Here is a 7708-nt window from a genome sequence, read left to right on the forward strand (position 1 = left end):
AAGGACTCCAAGGATGAGATGAGGTTCGGCCACAAGATGGAGAAGAGAGAAAGAAGAGGGGCCGGCCACACCCAAGGAGAAAAAGAGAGGAGAAAAATAATAGAGTCGTTCACTTTTGAAGGCACCTCTACCCCCTCTTTTATAATCCTTGGTCTTGGCAAATAAGGAAATTTAAATAAAAACTTCTTTAATTCTTTTGCCATGAAAAGGGAAAATTTTAATTAAAAAATAATGTCCTCCTCATAAACATCATGGCCGGCCACTTCTAATTCCAAAACAAGGAAAGTTTAATTCACACAAGAATTAAAACTTCCTAATTTGTTTCCAGAAATTTATAAAAATTTCTCCAATACTTTTTATCCCTTCATGATTGGTTAGTAAAAAGGAAATTTTATAAATTAAAATCTTTCTTTTAAACATGTGGATAATTTTCAAAAAAAAAAGTTATCTCTAAAAATTAAAATCTCTTTTCAATCTACAAATAAGGAAAGATATCAAATCTTTTCTTAATCTTTTGTAGAAATTAATAAAAGAGAATATTTAATTTTTAAACTCTCTTTTAAATCATGAACATGGTTTAAAAGGAAAGTTTTCTCAAAATTAAAATTTTCTTTCAATCTACAAATAAGGAAAGATTTCAAATCTTTTCTTAATCTTTTGTAGAAAGCTATAAAAGGAAAGATTTAAATTTTAAACTCTCTTTTAAAACCATGATATCCACATAAGAAATAATTTTAATTAAAAATAAATTCCCTTTTAATATGGCCGGCCAATCAAGCTTGGGCTCCAAGCTATGGCCGGCCAATTAACTTGGCTCAACCTTTGGGTCTTGGCCGGCCCTAAGCTTGAGCTTCAAGCTTGGCTTGGCCCGCCCCTATATGTTAGGTAAGAAGGTGGGTATGTGGTGGGTATAAATCTCTATATACAAGAGGCTACGATAGGGACCAAGAGGAGGAATTGGTTTTGGTCTCCCGATGAAATTAAGCTTCCCGTGTTCACCCCAAACACACAACTTAACTTCATCAATAATAATTCATACCACTAAAGAATTATTATTGAACTACCGCACCAATCCCAAATTACATTTTGCGCTCCTTCTTATTATAAGTGTGTTAGTCTCCCTATGTTTAAGATAACGAATGTCCACTAATTAAATGAGTTACTGACAACTCACTTAATTAATATCTTAGTCCAAGAGTAGTACCACTCAACCTTATCGTCATATCGGACTAAGTCCACCTGCAGGGTTTAACATGACAATCCTTATGAGCTCCTCTTGGGGACATTATCAACCTAGATCACTAGGACAAAGATTCCTTCTATAATCAACAACACATACTATAAGTGATATCATTTCCCAACTTATCGAGCTTATTGATTTATCGAACTAAATCTCACCCATTGATAAATTAAAGAAATAAATATAAAATATATGTGCTTGTTATTATATTAGGATTAAGAGCACATACTTCCTTAATAACTAAGGTCTAGTTCTTTTATCAAGTCAGTATAAAAAGAACTTACCTAAAATGGTCCTACTCAATACACTTAGAGTGTACTAGTGTAATTTATTAGTCAAGATAAACTAATACCTAATTACACTACGAATATTCCAATGGTTTGTTCCTTTCCATCTTAGTCGTGAGCAACTGTTTATAATTTATAAAGAACCGATAACATGATCTTCTGTATGTGACACCACACACCATATTATCTACAATATAAATTAATTGAACAACTATATTTATCATAAATGTAGACATTTGACCAATGTGATTCTTATTTCTAGATAAATGTTTATACCAAAAGCTAGGCTTTTAGTATACATCCTAACAGCTGCTTCCAAAACACAGCTCCCTACACATTCTTCAATATTATCATCATCAATAAAAGCATCAAAAAATAAACCAACATCAATATCCTCAGTGGGAGAATCATCTATAGGAGGATCACTAACTTCATTTGCAGTTTTAAGTTCATCTACCACATCACATTCATCATCTGAAAACTCAATTTTATCATAATGCCCTGTAAACCCAGAGGTAGATCTGAAAACTTGTTGTCTGCTGCATTATCATCACAATCATCATCTGAAGAGTCCTCATCTTCATATACATCCAGAAATCTACACTCAATCATATTAGTGTCACAGAATTTGCCAAAGTCTTTGTTTTCATTAGACCTCACTAGCCTTTGTGGAAAAGGAACCTTTAGTGAAGGTCTTGGGAATGGTTGAGCTTGTGACAGAGGTTCAAACTGCTTGTCTAGTGATGGTGTGATCAACCGTTGAGGGAAAGGTACTTGTGGCCTTTGGAAACTTCCTGGAGAAATGGAATTGAGGTCTTGTGATCTTCTATTAATCTTCTCCTCAATTCTAAACATGTCCTTCTTCAGAAGTTGTTCATGATTCTTTCCCTTTCTCAACTCAATATCATTACAAATCTCACTAGATTTTGTCTGCAAAGGAGGGGGATCTTCTTTGAACCATTTTGAAACTATGCTCTCAATCCTTGCCCCCAAATGTTTGAACTCCTCATTCTGTAACTTTTGAATTTCGACATTCTTGGGTGGTTGAACTGCATTTTATTTGACAGGCTCTCTTGTATATATGGCTTGTACTTCTTAAATTTCTGAGGGAGATTCCATCTAACTTTTGCTCGACCATCCATGGAGGTTCAATGCCACTTGATCAATCAATGTATAAGATTCTTCTATACTCTTGTCCATAAAAAAACCTCCAGCTGATGAATCTAACAAGCACTTATCTGAAAAAGAAACTCCCCTATAGAATATGTGTAGAATCAGTCATTTCTCTAAACCATGATGAGGGCACTGTCTTTGAAGACTCTTGAATCTATCCCATGCTTCAAATAATGATTCTCTATACGCCTGAGCAAAATTTGTGATACAATTCCTCATGTACACTGTTCTGCTTAGAGGAAAGAAATAATTTAGAAATTGCTCCTCCAGTTGTTCCCAACTTGTGATGCTTTGAGGACGAAGAGAATATAACCAAGTCCTTGCTTTATCCTTGATACTGAAAGAAAATGCCATCAACCAAACTGCATCTGCTGATACTCCTTCACAATTCACCATATCACAAAGCTCTAGAAATGTCTCAAGATACAGATAAGGACTTTCTGATACTTCTCCTCCAAATTTGTGACCTTGTATCATGGAAATTAACTCTGGGTCTAGTTGAAAATTTTTTGCTTCAATATGAGGTTGCACAATGGGAGACATAAATCTTGCAGAAATAGGCGCAGAGAAATCTCTTAAGGGCCTGCTTGACATGTTAGTACTCATAAATATCCAAAAAAAAATTATGAGAGAGAAAAAAACAAAAAAAGAAGAATTAAGAGCAAGAAAGAGAATGCAAAAAACAAAGAAAACGAAAAATTAAACCTTAAACTAATAACAAGAAATAAATGCAGAGTTTTAAGATTAAAAAAAATGCAGATTTTTTTTTTTGAATTATGAAAATGGAAAAACCAAAGCTATTCACAAGTCTAGATTAACTAAGTTACTAATCTACTAATGTTAATGCGAGCAATCCCCGGCAACGGCGCCAAAAATTTGTTACGCAACCGCAAGTGTACGGTTTCGTCGTCAACAATATAAAAGATTTGTCAAATCCACAGGGACTGTTGATTAAGCACTAGAGATGTCGCAAGTAGGTTATCTAGACGGTCGAAAGTTAGCTTTGGCGCTTGCAAACTAACGAGAGTGATTGAAGAGAGAAAGAAGGTTGAGAGAGAGAGAAGAGACCTTGGAGGGAATGAGCTTGGGGGAATGGATTCTAGGATTTCGGTTTCATTATAATACTAGGAGATACTACATAGATTGCTTAGTTTCTATCCTCTATGTTCATGCTCTTGTAAGAAGTTAGATTGGTCAATATCCCTAAGTATCACATAGAGACGACTCCTATGAAATCCTGTAACGGTTAACCCCCCTGTCACGAGGGTGCCTCGGTAGATCATAGGGATACATGTCTAGTAGATAACAATAAGGATAAAGGTAGACGTTTGAGATGATTTCCTACTTCCTTATGGAGGAATTGCCTCTCCTTTCAAAAGAATGTCCTAGACGTCCGTGAACGAGTCACCCTTGTCACTAGGGTCCCTCGGGTATACGATCTAAAGCACACTTTCTACGAGAGCAGCGGTTCCTGAGGGATTGTTTCTCCTTTTAAGGGAACGTATTAGACATCCAGAAAGGGTTACCCCTGTCACTAGGGTACCTTAGTCAATACGCTCTAAGGCATCCCCTAGCAGGATCAACAATCCTCCACATCAATCAATTAAAGCATAGAAATAGATATAAATATATTATGTTGGTGCGGGTAGCACTAACGGTCTAACCCAGGTTTTGATGAATGACAAATAGGTTAAGTTAGTTGTGTTGTTGTCTGACACTTTGATCAAGTGTGCAGGAAAAGTCCAGCTAGGTCGAAGGGCTGACCGGATAGCTGGCGAGAAGTCCAAGCGGGTCGACGGGCTGACCGGACGCTTGGCGAGAAGTCCAGCTAGGTCGACGGGCTGACCGGATAGCTGGCGAGAAGTCCAAGCGGGTCGACGGGCTGACCGGATGCTTGGCGAGAAGTCCAGACGGGTCGACGGGCTGACCGGACGTCTGGCAGGTAAGTGAGGTAAGTCACTGGAGGGGAGTGACTGTGAGGACGCGTTCCTGGGAAGGGGACATTAGGCGTCGATCCGGCTTAGATCCATTTCGGATATCTAAGTCGAGATCGTGACTAGATTCCGATCTCGGAAAGATGGAATCTAAGTCATACTCTTGATGCTAATTTTTATTACTTAGCGTATCTGTAAAAATGTGCTAACAAACTGTGCTGTAGGGTTTATTTGCCTCGGACTAACACTGTTTTGCAGGTAGGGAACAGTGAGGGTCCGGGCGCCCGGAAGGGATCCAGGTGCCCGGAGGCAAATTTTATCCCCAGGACGCCGTTGACACTTGGAGCATGCTGGTTGGGAGTGTTACGTCACACTCCAGGCGCCCGGAAGGGATCCAGGCGCCCGGAGCAGCATATAAAAGAAGCCCCAGGCAGGAGCTTCAAGATATCAGTCTTCTGAGAACTCTGAGTCCAATCACTCTGCTGCTCTGCGCTCCAACAACGTTCACAAAGCTCTGACGACTCACTCCGGCTCTCTTTTTAATTCATTGTTTGTCGGTTAGCTTTGTTTTCTTTCTTTTCATTAGCAATATTTGTACGTAAATTGTAATTATCCGAATTGCTAGTGAATTGCCCAACGAAAGTACTCAAGGAGTACGGGCCTTCGAGTAGGAGTCGTCACAGGCTCCGCGAATCAGAATGTTCATCTCTTTACTTCTTTACTTTTCCGCTACGTCGAGATTTTAATCGATATTCACCCCCTATCGAATCTAACGGTCTTACAAGTGGTATCGGAGCCGCATCGATTTGGTGCAACCACCAAACAGATAGGGGGTGAAATTTTTTTAAAACTGATATTATTATTATCTTCTTGGAAGATTTTTTTTGCATTTAAAATCTAAATTGGTGCAACACCAACTTAGAGTTTCTATTTCTCCCGCACTGCTAATCCAAGACGAAGTCTTGGGATTTTGTTTTCCAGTTAATTTAGTGTGTGCAGGATAAGATGTCTCAACAAGAAGGCTTCAGCACGTCCTCCCCAATTCAACGGGGATGACTTTTCGTACTGGAAGAGGAGAATGGAGGTCTACATGAAGACAGACTACGACCAATGGATGAGCGTCACAAGGGCTTACAAAATTCCAGTAGACAACTCCGGGAACATAGTAGACCCTGAAGACTGGACAAATGATATAATGAAAAAGGCATCAATTGAAAACAAAGCCATCAATACTCTACACTGCGGACTAACACGAGAAGAACTGAACCGGGTCGGACTGCATCAAAACGCTAAGGAGCTTTGGGATAAACTAATCGAGCTGCACGAAGGAACAAGCGACGCGAAGGTAACAAAAAGAGATTTCCTGTTAAATAAAATTTTTAATATAAAAATGCAGGAAGGAGAAACGGCAAGTCAGCTCCACGCGAGGGTCAAAGATATCCTCAACGGTCTCCACGCGATAGGCCACCAAATGGAGAACCGAGACTTAATCAGGTACGCGTTAAATGCCTTTCCGTGAAACAATTTGTGGGCATCAATCGTAGATGCCTACAAAATTTCAAAAAATTTATCTAAATTAAAATTGGATGAACTCTTTTGTGAATTAGAACTTCATGAGCAAACCAACGCAGGGGTCGAGAAAGGTGTAGCTTTATTTGCAGGTTCCTCTAAAGAAAAGAAGAACAAGCCCGAATATGAAGAAGATTCCGATCAAGACTCTGAAGACGAAGAACACCTGGTGAACCTGGTAAGGAAAATGTTCACCAGGAAAAAGAGAAGCTTCAGCAAACAGAATCTTCAGAAGATCAGTTCGCCAGCCGACTCAAGAAATGTCACATGTTTCGGATGTAACAAAAAGGGATACTACAAGAACGAATGCCCAAAATTGAAACTTGACAAACCAAAGTCAACAAAGAAGAAAGCCCTCAAAGCAACATGGGACGATTCCTCCTCAGACGAATCGGAAGGAGAAAAGCACCAAAGTCACCTCGCGCTGATGGGAAGACGAATCAGAGGAATCGGAAGACGGGTCCGAACCCGAATCGAGCCACGAGTCCGTACTCGTTTCCGAAGGTTCCAAAGAGGTATACCTAAACTTAAATCGTAAATTCTTTAGAATTATCTCGTGTTTGAATAAAAAATTAGTTAAATTGGAAAATAAAAATAAATCGCTTCTTGAGGAAAATCAAAACCTCAAGGAACAATTAAAAAATTCGAATCCAACTCAAGATCGAACACTTGAGGAGGAGAATTTATCATTAAAAAATGAAATTAATAAGTTAAAAGAATTGTTGGAAAAATTCACAACAAGATCTAAAAATTTAGATTTAATTCTAAATAACCAAAAGGCATGCTATAATAAAACCGGACTTGGATATAAGTCAAACTCAAACAAAACCTTTAAATCATTATTAACCCAACACAAAGCAACTAAACAAGCTTGGGTCCCGAAAGCGTGCTTAACCACGCAAGTAGAACTTAATCAATTCTATATACCTAAAGATAAAATACATTATATAAACTTGAATAAATCAGATCAAAAACTAAAATATAAATCTAAATTAAAATCAAAATTCAAAACTCAACAAAATTTAGATTATCACCAAGTTGATTATAACTACAAAAAGAATCGACACAAACCCAAAATCTAAATTAATGGCCAATAATTCAGGGGGAGGCTCCAGAATAGCTGGCACCTCCAAAACTAACCTACCCGACAGGGTAACCCAAAACAAACTAACCCGGCAGGGTAATTAGGATTAGTTAAAAAGAGACCAAGTTTAACTTGAAACATGGTACTGGTGAAATTTTTGGATGATAGTACGTTAGGGAAACTTGGGCATCGCATGTCTAGAAAGATATGGTTTCGATCTGGTGCATTTGGCCAAGTGGAACTGACCGAAGCTACCCTTAAACGAATCCTAACCAGTTAGACCAAGATTTAGTACTAAGTTCCGTGGATAGGACTATTCGGAAAACCTCGAAAGGTTGGTTACTTCTAATGATGTCCTTGTGACTCACCAAGCTTAGAAGTTTATCCGAAGAATGCCTATTTGTGGAAACCAAAGCTAAGT

At 38.4% G+C, this 7708-nt stretch overlaps 1 non-coding gene across 1 annotated transcript; it reads left to right on the top strand.

The window, feature by feature from the left end:
• Positions 1–2815: 2815 nt before the first annotated feature.
• On the top strand, positions 2816–2923 carry LOC122030768. Its single transcript, XR_006125606.1, has one exon. It is a non-coding gene; the product is annotated as a small nucleolar RNA R71 (small nucleolar RNA).
• Positions 2924–7708: the final 4785 nt, after the last annotated feature.

This window comes from Zingiber officinale, chromosome 10B, assembly GCF_018446385.1.
Source record: "Zingiber officinale cultivar Zhangliang chromosome 10B, Zo_v1.1, whole genome shotgun sequence".
Lineage (NCBI taxonomy): Eukaryota > Viridiplantae > Streptophyta > Magnoliopsida > Zingiberales > Zingiberaceae > Zingiber > Zingiber officinale.